General features: G+C 35.0%; 1 long non-coding RNA gene across 1 annotated transcript in view; it reads right to left on the minus strand.

Moving 5' to 3' along the window:
* Window positions 1-476: 476 nt before the first annotated feature.
* LOC145694392 (uncharacterized) overlaps window positions 477-16,190 on the minus strand; it is a 37,331-nt gene continuing 21,617 nt past the window's right edge. The window contains exons 2-3 of the long non-coding RNA XR_014133001.1: window positions 6,875-7,000; window positions 477-831 (exon numbers count right to left, since the gene is read on the minus strand). This is a non-coding gene — a long non-coding RNA (uncharacterized LOC145694392). The remainder of the gene's footprint in view (window positions 832-6,874; window positions 7,001-16,190) is intronic.

The following is a 16,190-nucleotide window of genomic DNA, read 5'->3' on the forward strand; positions in this document are numbered from 1 at the left end:
TCACTGGAAATGTAAATCCATAAAATGTTAATGGGATATATAGTCTTTTTTAAGAAGAATCCACAATTGCAGCCACTCGGACTGTGGCAATCCATAGTCCTCAATGTTGATGTTCAGCATGTTGTATGATTGCTTTGATTCCACGTATTTACTATCCACAGGTAGAACACTTCAACGAATTTTTGGTGATTTGTTGGAAGCAAAACACAAGAAATGAAAGTTACTTCTTTGCAAATGTTAAACAAATAATAGGTTTGAGTTTAGTAATGTGATGTAGTCCTTATTAAAGAGCCTCCAAAAGCGAGTTGTTGCTTTTTAATAGAGAATAACAGTTTGCAGACATGTAGTTTTAACTTTACCAAATATCTCAAAACCAAAAATCTTGCTTCATAAGTTTCAATCTCTATGACAGCACAGAATCACTCGCAAAGTGGAAATGTAAATAGAAACGTTTGTGAAAAATACATTTAACTGTCTGTTGGATATCATATTCGTGAACACTTTGGTCAATAGTCCATATCAGATTTAGGTGTGACATTGTATCATGTTTAACACTGTAGTTTGTTTATATCTTCTTATTTTGTCATTTAGTTAACTAGACTGAATAAAATATACAGTTCGTGCATTTTGAGTTGATAATATTGAAACCATTTCCTTCTGACGCCATTCGTATGATATAACATTTCAGTCTTTACGGAAGCAACTTCCTCAGTGAAAGGTAAGAACTAGCTCAGTGGAAGTGTTGTCCGGCGGTTGAAGCTGCTCTTCAATTAAGCAGAAACACTTGTCTTGAGGAAACATCTTTATCCAATAAGAGATGTCTCTGGCTTCCTGTTCAGAAATAAAGATTTTAAGAATATTTAAAATAATAATAATAACGAAAAAGAAACTGCAAGAAGAAACGTTATTTTTCGAAATATTTGATATATATACTATGAAATTCTGTTCTTTAAACTTTCTACAAATGAAAACAGTGATTTCTGTGAGGGTTGGGGACGAAGGAAGACAATTATGTTGGGTCATTAAGTTGGACATCATTTCAATATCGTTTCAAAGATCTTTTGAAAATACTACTGAATAAAATTAACTGAAAGAGAAATGATTACGGGTTACAAATTAAATCAACCTCGGCGCTACAAGTTATGAAGGGTTATTCTTGGCCAGATGGCGTATTATACATTCAATCGGATATAATGTGCAGTCAGCACATCAATTCTGAATATCAGCATTTTTGGCATTGTAGATAGATGTTTGCTATCTCGCAAATCAAGTAGCTTTCCATTTGAACGTTGAAAATTGTTTCCTATCGGAATTACAAACTTAAAGGAGTGTTTTTTTTTTTTTTTTTTTTTTTTTTAAAGTCCACGGAATCCAGTTTTTTAGATATTCCAGTAGGTTATAGATTTTTATGCATATACACATCAAAATCCGATTTTCTCGTGGAGTATGAATCATCTGTTCTTTCCTGTATGATGTGAAGGCTGTGAGTGTTAGAGTCGAACTCCTGTTAGTTAAAATATTTACTAGGCCTACTACTCGCGGAAGAAAACAACACTGCATTAATTCCCAATGTCAAACAAAACTACAGACATTAAAAAAAAAAAAAAAAAAAAAAAAAAAAAATGGACTAACGCGCTTTTGTTAACATTTCCTAAGTTTATATTTCATTAATAGCTGTACAATATGACATAGGGTATTTTTCATGTTCAACCAGTTCCATCAGTTACTTCAGGGTTTCCACCAACCTAGAAAATCTGGAAAGTGAGGGAATTTCAGGAAAAGCTGAAGAAATCTGAATTTAAAGCACAGATTTTTATTTGTCAGGACCAATTTCTCTCTGCTATTTACCCTGCTATTTGGTACGGAATATTTTATAAAATAAATTAGTTTGTTTTGCAGAGGGAACTCGCGCTCGCCAAATAAGTGGAAACCCTGTCAAGCCGCATGTTCCACTTCGAATTACGTCAAAATTGAGTTTTACAGCAGGGGACAGATTTAAAGCCATATCCAGAAACGGATTCTACTCCAGAAATTCTCTAGTTTCCACTCCATTAAATTATGTTTTAAATGTGTAATTCTTAATTTTCTTTTAAAATCCAGTAACTGTTGAATTCCTGTATTTCATATTTCGTTCGCAAGGAATTTCCCATTTTATCTCTGTTAAGTTCCACTTCATGGATTTCTTTTGTTTAACTTTCTATAATACCTTTTGTATATTTTCGCTATGATTAGAGACAGTTGAAAATATTTCTATGAAGAAAAGCTTCAGTATCGATATGTAGTGCATATATATATATATATATATATTTCAAATTTAAATTGCACATTTAATGCATATACAGTAACGCATATTAAAACTAGTTTAGTGCACGTATCGGGAAATTTAGCCTGCATAAGTATGGGAAGTTTAGGGTTGCCAACTGGCCGATATATTACCGGCAGACTGTACTTTTGTCAGACTCAACAATTTGTTTCAAGATTGAAAATACAATTATTTTTAATCCCTTTCGGGGATTATATGAGAGGGTGCCGGTAATTTTATTTTTCAGAGTTCGCAACCCTTGAATTGTGTTCGTTCATCTGTCTGGCAAACTGTCGACAGGTATCAAAGCGGAATCTGTATGATGTAACAAGGAGCGGTTTTCTGGAATCCATTCAGCATCCCAAGAATGAGTGTTGGTTCTAATATTGATCACTGTAGAGCAAAAAGAGTAAGATATATCAAGAAGCTGTTTTCTGCAACCGATTCAGCGTCCCAAGCATAGATTCCGTTACCATCCTTATCTCTCTACTAATACCGGAAGTAGTACAAATTCAAGGCTACTTCCGGTTTCAATATTAATCTCTATAGAGCAAAACTGATAAGAGATAGCAAGAAAAGGCTTTTTGACATGGATTTAGGGCCACAGGAATAAATTTAATCTCAATGCTTATGTCTCTGTTCCAACCGGAAGTGAGATATAGAACATTTCCGGTTTTAACATTGATCACCATAAAGCAAAGACAGTAATATATAGGGAGAGGTTTTTATCTTGACATGAATTCAATACCACATGGATATTTATCTCCGACTTTATTGTTCCATTGCAGCGTTTCTCAACCTGAGATCTGGACCCCTAAGGGTGTCGTGAGAGGGGAGAGATATGGGCTCACGAAGAGAGGTGAAAAAAGATAGATGTAATTAGAATCTAGTAGCAGATATATATATATATATATATATATATATATATATATATATATATATATATAATGATTATTTTGAATGTCTTATTTTGATAGACGTATTTTTACTTCCATACTAATTGTCAAATGCAGCAAGTAATGGACTGTTTTTTTTTTTTTTTTTTTTGTTTTTTTTTTAAGTTGAAATAAAAGAGGAATGAAAATGGTGACAAACTGCAGCTTGACATATAAGGAAATAGAATACACCAAAAACTGCCTATTGAAATACAACTCGAAATTAAGGCTAGTGTGAACTCTGAGCCTGGTATGATGTCACTAATTCAACAAAATTCGATTACAGCAGTTATAATAAGTGAAACAGTTTGTAGACGCTGCCGAGGGAATTACAAAGACTGAGCAACAATTTGCAATAGTTGTGCTGCGTTTGTTTTTAAATCAACACTGGAGAAATTATTTTGCTGACAATTGAAGAGAGATTAGTTTCATTTGGAATCATTTGTTATTCTTTGCAGAGTCTTAGGTATTTTTAAGGCTTCCACACATCAATAATTAAAAACCTCAAAACAAACCTGGAATTACAAGGTAACCAGAAAAAGGTTCTTGTCTTTCGTGATCGTCAGAAACATATAAACAACGCATGATATTCAGCATTAGATTTCCAAATGATTTCCATCTCTATCAAGCACCATTTCGAACAGTACTGAGCTGTGTAATGTCCTGGCAATAAAACTCCGGGTTATTGGATGCAAATAAGTCCATGAGTGTGTCCTCCAGGTCTGCATCATTGTCGAATGATTTCACGTGGAGTAACTGTCAAGGAAATGAAACACGTGATAATCGGATGGTGCTAGGTACGGTGAGAACGATGGATGCCACACTATCTCCCAGCCAAATCGCTAAATGGTATCCCTAGTCGCCCTTGCCACGTTGGGTTTCTCATTGAAGCACACTTGTGCGATTAATTAACGCTGACTCCTGCTGCAATACATACTGCCTCCGTTACAACTGCTGCGAGTACAGGTCCGCAGTGATGGTTTGGCCTGTTGGTAGGATCTCGTAACGCACTAGTCAAATTAAACACAGAACATGATCTTGCGTGGGTACAGAGGTGGTCATAAAGAATGAGGTACAGGGAAACGTGATTACAACCAATGTCTGGTACGCTAGGGAGTGTCATAGTAGTGGACCTACTTTTCGTCATAATGAACCCACTTTGTGTCAGTCATGAGCACTCGACCCAATATGGGTGTTTTGCAAAACCGAGACAGCAACGACAAAGAGGCTATCACTCATTGTTCCTTGTTGGCTGCTGACAATGTGTGGGGCGCCTACTTGCTCAACTTGTGAGCTTTCCTATGCGACGCAGGTGAAATATGACTTTTTTTCTTTGGGAACCTGGAAGCGTTAGACAAATTCATCACATGTCTAACTGCTTTCATTGTCTATTGCTGCATTTAGGACCTTGTCTTTTACACTTGTGATCGCCCACCACCGAGTTCATCACAAAGGCTCAAATCTTCCGACTTGAACTTTTAGAATCAATGCCTAGAGGTGCGTTCGTTCACAGCATCCTCCTTAAATATATGGCGTATTCAATGATTCGATGAGGCTGCTGACCTCCTTAAAGCCATACAACAAACAATTGTAAACGAGCTGCTTCTATACTTCCATTTTTCTTCGATACTGGACGAGCTGAAATTGCTGTGTGCGCGCAACTACTTAATAGTTGAGCCAGGTTAACAGTCACTAAATTCTCATCGGTTTTCCGGCTCATAAGTAACTTCGTCTCCTCTCTGTGAGCGCCTTATTAAATGGGATGTGAGAAACAGAAAGAGTTATTTGTTACCTTGTACTTATGGGTGTCGCTAGCAAGGGAATATGATAAAAGGGGGGAGGTTGTGGTATGAAACAGATTGAGAAAGTTAGAAACCATTGCAACCGGAAAAGGTAGAAATTACTACTGCTCCCGATTTGAATATTTTAATATTGATTACTATTTTAATATCCTTGGTAGGCGAATTTCACGTCGCTCCAAGATCCATTCCCGAGTCCAGGAAGGCACTGACCTCAAGAATGGCAAATCATTCCCAGCCACATATTGATAAACCTATCTTCAGTATGCAATTACGTTATGCTGCAAGTTTTGCAGTGCGAGATCATCACACACACTTTTTATGTCCCTGTATGTACTTTTTTTTCTTTTAGTACCACGTGGGTATATTTCCTGATTTTCATGCCCCTGTGCAGTTTCGTTCCTGTTGTCCATTATGTGCCTTTCCTCACACTGTATTCAGTCTATTATCGTTCGCAATACGACTGGTTCTCTGTTTTCTCCGTGTGATATATCCTGCAACCACATTATTAACTTCTGCACATGAATGTAGTAATAAATCCAAAGAACAGGCTACATCTCTGACCTTAACCCTCTATTGCAAGTGGATGTTATAGATGTATATTTCCGATTTCAGTATCGAATTCACATAGTTTGAAAGTTACTATAATTTCACAACATGGAACAAACTAAGTTGTGTTCCTTTAATGTAATCATACACAGGAACTGTTCTAGATTTTATTTAAAACTCTAAACCTAAAATAATATATTGTTATTTTCTTTTAACGGGGTCCACGATCTTTCTATAACGGACAGAATTTAGAGGAAAATGCAGAATAGCCAATCAGTGGAATATGCAAGTTCGCCACATGTATTCTCGACTGCAGCACATTTTGAAAGGGACAAATCTTTTAGTCCATATTTTCTTGTGTTGCTGGCACTGGCGTCTCTGTCATGTAAAATTTGGGGGGCACATTGAAGAAAGTGATTAAAATGGTGCTACCTAGCCCAACCTATTTATTATCTTCGATTCCAATTGTTACCTTTCTGCTTACCTTCACGGATCCCCTAAGGTGTATCAAGAACTCTGATATAATCGTTCCACAGCCTGAATAATATATTCCAAATAAATATTATTATTATTATTATTATTATTATTATTATTATTATTATTATTATTATTATTATTATTATTATTATTATTATTATTATTATTTATTTATTTATTTATTTGTTATTCTGTAGTTAGTAAATAAATTAAATTAGAATGAAATATTGAATATTTTGTACTTCAAAATATTGGGGGGACGCGAACCCCCCCCCCCCCGCCAGAGACGCCTATGGTTGCTGGCATTTGGATCAGTTTCCACCAAAAGATGCTGGACAAAAGATGAGTTATGGGAGCATCCATTCTAGTCTTTCCTGACCACGGAGATTGAGGGTTGGGCTGCAATGCGTGAGGTATAAGTGAAATAAGAAATTACTAGTTCAGCTACTTGAGAGAACTTGGCAACGTAGGAAAGTGGTAAACAAATTACATCTTTAACATCCCACCAGTTTGCACTTTATATTAAAGGAGATGGATGATGTATGATTACATAAGAATTGGTGGAATAAGAGAGTGGGATGAAATGAGAGAACTTTGAGAAAACTCATAATGTTGTCCACCAGAAACTCATACGGCCTGGAATCGATCCAGGGAATCCTCTAACTGTAGCTGAATGCTCTATCACTGAGCTCCCTCTCCGTAGTGAAGTGGAGTTAAACGATTGGGTGACTGTGTCGCATTTTCCTTTAAATTTCTCATCTGCTTTGATAAATATAAGTTATTCTGGTTTTATTTCACGAGAAATAACTCACCTAAAATGCTGCCGTGACATCGCACGAGACCCCCATGGTCCCAAACAGGTTGTGGCAGGCAAAAAAGGAACCAGAATATGCAGAACTATTTATTTATTTGCCAGATTACATCATGTATCAGAGGATCTGCAACGAAGGACAAAGGAACAACTGTTAAAAAACAATAAGTAATAAAGTATTTTAAGTTACAAGATTAAACCGTTAACAATATTAAATAGAGTTGCGAAAGATAACTCAATGCTGTATATTAGTTTGTAACAAATTGAAACACGAAGTTTGCTTTCTAGCAGCATTTTATCCAAACTTCATTTATTGATTTATTTTAGGATGTGTTTTCTTTTTTTTTTTTTCCTTGCCCCCACCTTTTGCAGACATTTCGAAATCGAAGAGTACTGTCGTAATCTCACCGTATAGTTTTACCTACACTTACAGTATGCTATAAGTAATAACTGACTGGTTTCCATATTTTTGGATATTGCTAAGTAATAGTTTTCTAAGCGTATGACGTCTGAATTTAGTTCACATGAAAAAGACCCTACAAAATGAACACTGCATTTCAGTAGGTGATAGAATGATTTTTTAAATAGGTTTAGTCTATACTGTTTGCAGACGATATGACGCTTCTTGCAGAAGCTGAAGGGAAAATCAATAAGATGTTAGAAAACTCGAGGATGGGCTGTGAAAATAAATGTTAGAAAGACAAAAGCCATGGTGACTAGAACGAAGGGGTTGTGTCAAATATAGAAGTAGGAGGGGAGAAAATAGGAGACTAGTTTTCAATATCTGGGTAGTATTATTAGTGATAATATGAAATGTGCACGTGAAATACAAGCAAGGATAGGAATGGCGAAAGAAACCTTTAGGAGAAAGAAAATACTATTTTGTGGGACCTTGAATAAAGAGTTGAGAAAAAGACTTATAAAATGCTTCATGTGAAGCATTGTGCTGTATGGGTCAGAAATATGGACATTACGCAAGAAGGATGAGAAGCGACTGAAGCTTTCGAAATGTGGATGTGGAGGAGAATGGAAAGAATTAGTTAGGTCAAGAGGAAAACGAATGACAGGGTGTTAGAAATGGTGGGGGAGAAAAGAGCAGCTTTCGATATTATTAAGAAGAGGAAGAGAAACTGGTTTGGACATTGAGTAAGAGGGAACTGTATCAATGAGAGACGTGCTAGAGGGTATTGGTGGCAGGAAAGAGAGGGAGAGGGCGAAGGAGACTACAATTAATGGACGATCGATATCAAAATAGAGAAATTGTACGTGAAGACGAAGTTAGCGGAAGACTGTGTAACATAGAAGCTTCTTAGTTCCAGCAAGTGACCTGTTGATGATGATGATGATATTAGTCATCGAAGCTAAAAACTCGAACGTCACCAATTAATGCATTCCGTGGTATTTTATACTTACTAGTATATTATGCGATAAAATTGGAACAGTAAATCTGAATTTGGAAATATTATAATTTATGATAGCTAAATGTGAAAAAACGGAAAAACGGGGGCTTATTTCAACTATAAAGTGTCTATAATATCACTGGCTTCGTAAAATCAAATTGATGGGATCCTTGGTTTTTCCACGGCCCTTTAAATGAGGATAAGAAGACGTGGGAAGTCGCTTTTCGTTTTCCCACAGCAAATTACTTTCGGAATAAAACAATAGCAAATGAAGTTATTTACACACAATAGAAGGTCTCATTTTACATCTCCCCCCGCCCCACAGTTTATTGAATTTCGTCCGCCATCACTTCCATTCGGATGTGATCCCAATCTTTTTTTCACACTCAGAATTTTAAGTTTTGAGTATCAATGACCGTGCTAGTGTCAGAAAACCTCGTAATACTATAAGCTTTGTTTTTCTAGCATTTGCGGTTTTACAATTTCATCAGCTCATATTTTCCTTTCGATCTTTTATCTTCTGTGTAGATCCTGTATTATCATCTACTTAGTGATAGCCATGTGACGGCCCGCTGGTCGGAACCAGTTTGCAAATAAAAGTACAACAATGATCATTTGTTCCTTTTTCATTTCATATGTAACCATGGGCGGACTTAGGAATTGTTTGCTGGGGGGCACGGAAAATACAAATGAGAATTAAATGGCATTTTTATTTTTTATCAAAAAGTTGGGGACCAATGCCCCCACGCTCCCATAACTCCGCCTATATATGTAACTGAAAGAGCGTGTGACTCGACACAGGCGCCTACCCAGAAATTTTTGTTGGGGGAGTCCAACACTACAAGCGATTACGTAGTATTAAACGGGTATCATTCTGCACCCGAAAAGACGATAAGTAATTGTAAAATACTTCCACCTATATTTTCAGGGGGAAAAATGATATATATTTTTATAAGAGAAAGAATACAGATGAAGAATAAGATCAAATTTTTATGCTAAATCAACCATTTTCCAGTTAAACGAGTAGCCTATAGTTTTATAGAGAAAGTGTACAAATGTATGTTGAGTTCGGAAGTGTTGATGGGGTTCGAGCCCGGTGGACGTCCCCTGTGGGTGCGTCCTTGACTCGACATTATAATAATATAACTAAATGGAGACTTGACTTTTATGCCCTGCTATACACTATGAGAGAAATCCTAGGAAATATCTTAAGACAAATGTTACGACATATATCGTAGGAAATCCTACCCTTTCACCCTGCCATATACGTGAAGATTTTTTCTGTGTCACATCCTTCAAAGAGGTGCCAGGTCTCACAAGGCATACTCGGCCAGATCTTTTCCAATGTCTTCTGCCTTGTATGTCCGTTGTGATAGAGCGTTGATTTTGTGCTCTTCGTATGCAATAGCATCTTTGCTGGCGGGGCGAAAACAAATTTGTTTTCACTTTCTCTCACATGATGTCGCTTAAATCGAAAAATTACGAATTTTCTTTCCGGAATAGAGAGTGCAGTAAATAAGAGAAATCTCATAGGATCGTTCAGAACATAGAAAATGATATGAGATCTGATGTCATACACGTTGAGATTTTGACTCTAGGAAAAATCGTAAGATGTTTCGTGGGATTTACCTCAGTGTATACCTCGCAAACTGTCAAATGTTTTCTTTAACCCTTTCGTTACCAGACCCATTATACGAGGTAAGGCCGTTGATACCAGGCCAATTGTTAAAAAAATGTAATTTCGTATAGTTTCAAATTTGTAGCTATGGCTCCTAATTGTCCTAGAGACATGAAAGAAGCAGAAAACTCAGAATAGAACAGATTTAGACAATGTATGACTTACGCGCGTTTAGCAAGAGGAGGGGGAGGACGGAGCAGAACTTTGTTCGCAATTAAATTAAGATTATATATGGTCATGTGAAGCAATTTCAGCTAGAACATAATCATTTTATGGCATTTTAAAATGAAGTAAGAAACACACACATAATATTAGAATTTTGTTTTTATAGCAAGGTTGTACATTTGGTATCGAATGAATATTCCAATTCGTTACGCGCAGGTAGGATTATTACGTATCTTTGCGTCAAAGGAAACAATACATAGATGTTTCTTTACTCTATATAGAGTTCTTACAAAAGGACATATCCTACCCTCTTTCTCTTTCTTTCTCTGGCAACCCTTGCAATATGTCACTCATTGGAACATTCATTGCGAGGCCACTTAAGGTGAAACTATAAATTTTTCAATCTATTTTCGAAATAAGCTTTCATTCATGTTCGAAATTCTTTACGAAATGTCCAAGATTATTGTGAATAATTTTGCGTTAAAGCACTTGGTTTTGGATTTATTAGTTTTTGTTTTTTTAAAAAAAAAAATGCGTATAGATGCTAGTTCAATTAACACTCCTGAATCTTTTGTGTATGTGTGTGTATATATATGCATGGTATCGGTTGATAGACACTCTATCAAATGAGACCACTATAGTTTGGTGGCATGTTTCAATACTTAGTTGTTATCGTGTATGGAAGATTTTAAATGATTATCAAGTTAAGTGCTGTAGTCAGTGATGCCAACCCGTGGGAAAAATCCCATTTTGTTGAAAGCAGTGCTAACTATCAAATTTTGTTATTGGAAAGTGCATATTAGTATGAAAGTTATTTAAAAAAAAAAAAAAAAAAGCACCAAGGTACTTAAATTGCACTCTAAAATATAAATAAATTACGATTGGAAGAAAATAAATTACTAAACGGTCTAGCCAATTTCTAAAAGGTCCTACACGAAATAATTTGAGCATGAACTTTGCCTAATTTTACTACATTTAGTAGAAGATCATGGCACAAAAGCGTGACGGAAATCTTAAATTCTAATAACAACAATTTTAATAATCTCTCTTAATTAAGGAAAATGCTTATTAGGAATTTAGATCGGAATTTACGAATAATTCACTCAAATATTGAAGAAAGTAAGTGACGTGTATTAGTTTTAATTTTCATATTTTATAAAATTTGAAAATTTTGTAATTAGTATAGCGCCTAGGAAATTTAAAAGCAAAATGGGAGTTTCTGCCTTTCGAGATGGGATTTTATAACTTTCCAGGTTGGCATCTTTGGCTGTAGTGCTGAAGTTTAACGTGTCATTCTAACATGATATGAAAAGAGTATACCAAGCAGTACGTGGCAAGTAACTCAACCTATACTCAATCTGCTTGAAAATTGAAATTTACAGAAAAAAAGAAAAAGAAAGTCGATATAGCTAATCACTGTATAGCAACGTTGCCAAATTAAGAGCTAGCAGGTACTCAAAAACAGAGCAGGTCTGGTATTTTTGAACACTAAGCATTTTTTTAAATGTATTCTGACACAGCTGTTATATATTACAATATATAGTACCGCCAAATTTAAATTTTACATCTGAAATCATCTAGGAGATAGGAAAATGTAAATATTGAATGTGCACTCACCATGCATCGTCCTCTATGTTAAGAAATTCGGGTAGTTATTGTTATGGTAATGTCAGAATTAAAAAGTATTGTTGTGTTTATTTTTAGTTTGTAATTGTTGATTTTTTTAAATAAATTGCAGAACTTTGCAAAATGAAAAGTGTGAGCCATTCTTGCATTTTTAAATAAGAAAATTGTTTTCAGAAACTCAATGGTGAAGATTTAGGTTACATACTTGAAAAATAAGGAATAAACTGAAGCTCTAAAACTTTTAGAGCCACTTTTTCACAAATAAGATTTTTTTCCAGTACGTATTATAGTTTTCGTAACTGAAATAATTCTGCTCGTTGTCTTTTCACCGAAAGTGTTGTTTACCACCTTATGTAAAAGTAACTTTAGTAGATTAGTAGAAAGTTGTGATTTCTTTTTTCATTTGATTTTAAATATGGTACGAGTTCAACCAGCACCGTAACTAAGATTATTTTCTGGGGGGACGAGCATAATACGCGTATTTGAGCACCCTAGAAAAAGTTGTTTTTCTAATTTTTGGGGCCCCTCTTTCCATCTTTCTCTTATTCTTTATAGGCCCCCCGGAGCCTGTGGACAAATTAATTAAGACGACAATATTAACAAATCTCAAAGCCATACGAATTAATATTATTTCTAGGGCCCCTAATATATATCGAAATGGGCCTACGATTCATTTTTGTTTTATTTATCTTTTATGTGCTGTTTTGTTTATGAAATGTAGAGAACCTGCTTGATGCTTCATTTATAATTTAATGTTCATATCGTATATGAAGTAAGAAAATTTTCTTAAAATGAGACCCCCCCTCGAACGGCAGGGATCTTCCCTGGGGGGAAGTTGCCCCCTGCCCCCAAGCTACGGCCTTGAGTTCAACCCTAATTTGCGAAGACGAAAAAGAAATTAATTCCAATATTTCCGTTCAGAATAATTAACTATAACAGAGTTAATCATGATGGACTCATGCTCATAACCTTACAAAATAAAGATAATATGAAATACAATATGGTGATGTGAAAGATATAACGCATGAATAATTGAACTAATAAACATCGTAATAAACAAGGAGCAAATAAAATCCTCCAGGAAACGAAAACTCAAATTCCGAGACAGTTAAGTTTATTAACACAAAGATATATATCTAAGGTTCAAAAGTGTTTTTTGCTTGTTTAGTTCATTGCCTTTACAGTTGTACATCATTCACGTCCAAACACTGTAATAGCCTTTTTATGAAACTGAGAAATGTGTGGTGACGGTGCTTTTCCGGAATATTCAGAATCACATCGCTTATCTTGTCCTTCAAGTTGTCTAGATTATGTGGTTGCTGTGCTGTGCATTAAGTTCTGTATTTATATGTCTCCACAATCAGTAATCGTAAGGTGTCAAAGGTGGTAATCTTTCAAGCTAAGATGTGCATCCTCTTCAGCCAACCCATAATCTCTTCCGAAATAGTTCGTTAAGAAACTGCCGAACCTAAATGACAAGATGTGATTGTGCCCTACACACGTGGACCACATTGGTGATGTTTAACCAATCATGTTCTGTCATAAATAATATCTATAGCATTTTCAGATAGCTATTGCCATTCACCATAACTTTCTTGAAGATAGACAGACCAATGATGCATCATTAAGTAATGTGGCCACAACTAACTTTAAACTATCTTCCTTCTTATCCCAAAATTTTTATTCATAATCATAACTAGAGACCGGATGTTAGGCAAAATGCCTATTCTTGAATATTAAAGATATAATTAAAAATAACGTTTTAAAGTTTATATTGGGGGTTATAGTTACGATTTAAGCCCATTTTATTTTGCCTATTATGCCTATTTCCTCCGTTACTGCCTAAATAATTGTTTTAGTGCCTAATATTGCCTATTCTATGTATTTTCTTCAAAATAAGCCTTCATTAGGAAGATATATAACTTATATAATATCAATAACACACACACACACACACACACACACACATATATATATATATATATATATATATATATATATATATATATATATATATATATATATATATATATATATATATATATATATATATATATATATATATATATATATATATATATTAGGTATTTGTAAACACAAACGACAAACACATGGTACAATACAATATACTGTATATACCGTAAAGTAAAAGAAGACATTAACAAACAGGTATGTTTCTATATTGATTGAACATTATCTGTGACTTGAATCTATTTTTTAATCGTATTGACTATTTATCTCCATTACGTATATCGAAAACATTTTAGTGCCTATTTTACTGCCTATTTTTTACATTTTAAGTGCCTATTTGCCTGCCTATTTTTCAGGTTTTTAGTGCCTAAACATCCGGTCTCTAATCATAACAGTTACAACGTTAGTGAGGTTTAATTATTTAAGAGGACTTTACGTACTTGTAATATGCCATTACAGTCTAATGATATTATGTTCTTAATAGGAGGGTGCCCGAAATTTTCTGCACCGACTGTACTTGACGTTTAACAAAAAATTTCTGGCTGTTCATATAATTCGTAATTTTATTTGTTATTCTATTTCAATTAACATGGAAAACTGTAAAAAAAAAATTCATTACGGATTATAGTTTTGGGAATCAATATCTTTATTTATATTTTAAATTAGTTATAAGTCTTGCATATGTATATGTAAATGGATTATTACAATTCTTACGGTGTCAGTGCTATCCGAAAATATAGATCCACTATTGGACGGAACTTTCCAGATCAAATAACCAATCTAAAATTCGACAGAATTTTCAGGACCACCCTTCACCTCTCTTTTAGATACCTAGGTCCTTCTAAAAACTAGTTTAATCCAGATTTTACCAAATTTTATTCGTTTTAAAACCCCACCGCCAAAAATGCTTTGTTCTGATTGGATGATAAACCCACGCTATGATATTAGGGCGCAATTATTCCATTCCACGCCGGAAAGTGCTACTGAAGACACTGGTTTTTGTTCGTCTAACTTAAAAGTCGAAAGGAGTGAGAGAAACTACAAATAAAGGTAATATTGTGATGTTATTAATATCTAAATTCTCTGGAAGTCTCGAGGAGCCATGAACTGTTAAATTTCGTAGTAAAAACTGAACTGTAGAGCAGAAATAGGAAGTCAACTCGGTAACGCCATGTTTTGCTGATATAATTAGTGGTGGACAGGTTCTGTGAAGTGCATCAGTTTGCTAGTTGTTCTTAGAAAGAAAAAATCTATAAACGGTTTCGGAAGAGTAGTGTTTCTCCCTTAAAATATTCTCATCCTGAAAATTACTCCTTTTAGAGTTACGTTAGGCCTGCCCCACTGCCGTTTGTGTTCGTGTATGTAGTAAATGTGATTTCTTTTGTACTTATTTAGTAATAACATGGCGGTATTTAATTTCTTTGTAGTTAGGATAGTGATCATAATGCACGTGTAAATTTATAGTAGGGCTCCTATCTGACTCCCAAATTGGGAGTACGGCTTCCAGCGGGATGAGTTGAACATGTAGTTTGTTCCGGGTTCCTGCCCCTTCAGGGCAGGGGTCCTATTGTTAGCTAATACTTCGATATGTCCCCTCAGGGCATTGATTAAATAGGTTGAGTAAAGAATGTGATTCAGTGAAACAAGGGCCAGTTGGCCCTGTCCCTTTCTTTCCTTCTCCTTTCGAGCCGATTTAACATGGTAAAATATGAATGTTTTCTGTGTATATTTATTAGTATAACATGTATTAATGTAGTGTGTAGTATGAATGTGGCATGTATGTGTTCGTAATGTAGAAACATGTTCTAGTAGTAGTAATTGTGGTAGTTAAGTGATGAAAGAGTGTGTGAGATAATTAAATATGGACAGTGTAGTATTTACTATGCGATATTTTTATTACTCCGTCATTAAGTGAACGTAATATAGTATAATAATTCCGTGTACAAGGTCACATTCAGTTGTTCAAGGGTTGATTATATCGTCGCTGGCCCTAGTGTCAAAAGTCAGTACTAACCGCCATTCTTCCGTCGAGGTGCTTAGTGATTTAGTTTTCATGAAATTGACCTTTCTTTCCGAAATAAAACCTAGAAGGTATAATTCACAGCCCATATGAATGTACAGTTAGGTCAAGTGACCCAAAATTAATATATTCTGAAAGTTTCAACATTCTGCATAGTCTAGAAATCGAAATATTTAAATAAATAAACTATCCGTAATTTTTTAACAGAAGTCGGGCGATATGATGCTAGTTCTTCGCTTTGGAATTATATTAGATGTTCATTTTTCTTCGTGGCTGCAGAAGCTCATTGTTACTGCAGAATTTTATAAACATTAAATATTATCGCGGATAATTCTATTTTTCAGTGAACGTACGTAGGATTTTTTTTTCTTTCTTCTTAATAAAGCTACCGAGTATTACATAGTATTGTGTGTGGGATGAAAGAGTCTTGGGTTCGAGTGAGGTTGTCGTGCGGTGA

The sequence above is a fragment of the Thermobia domestica genome, chromosome 9, assembly GCF_964235325.1.
Source record: "Thermobia domestica chromosome 9, izTheDome1.hap1.1, whole genome shotgun sequence".
NCBI classification, from domain to species: domain Eukaryota; kingdom Metazoa; phylum Arthropoda; class Insecta; order Zygentoma; family Lepismatidae; genus Thermobia; species Thermobia domestica.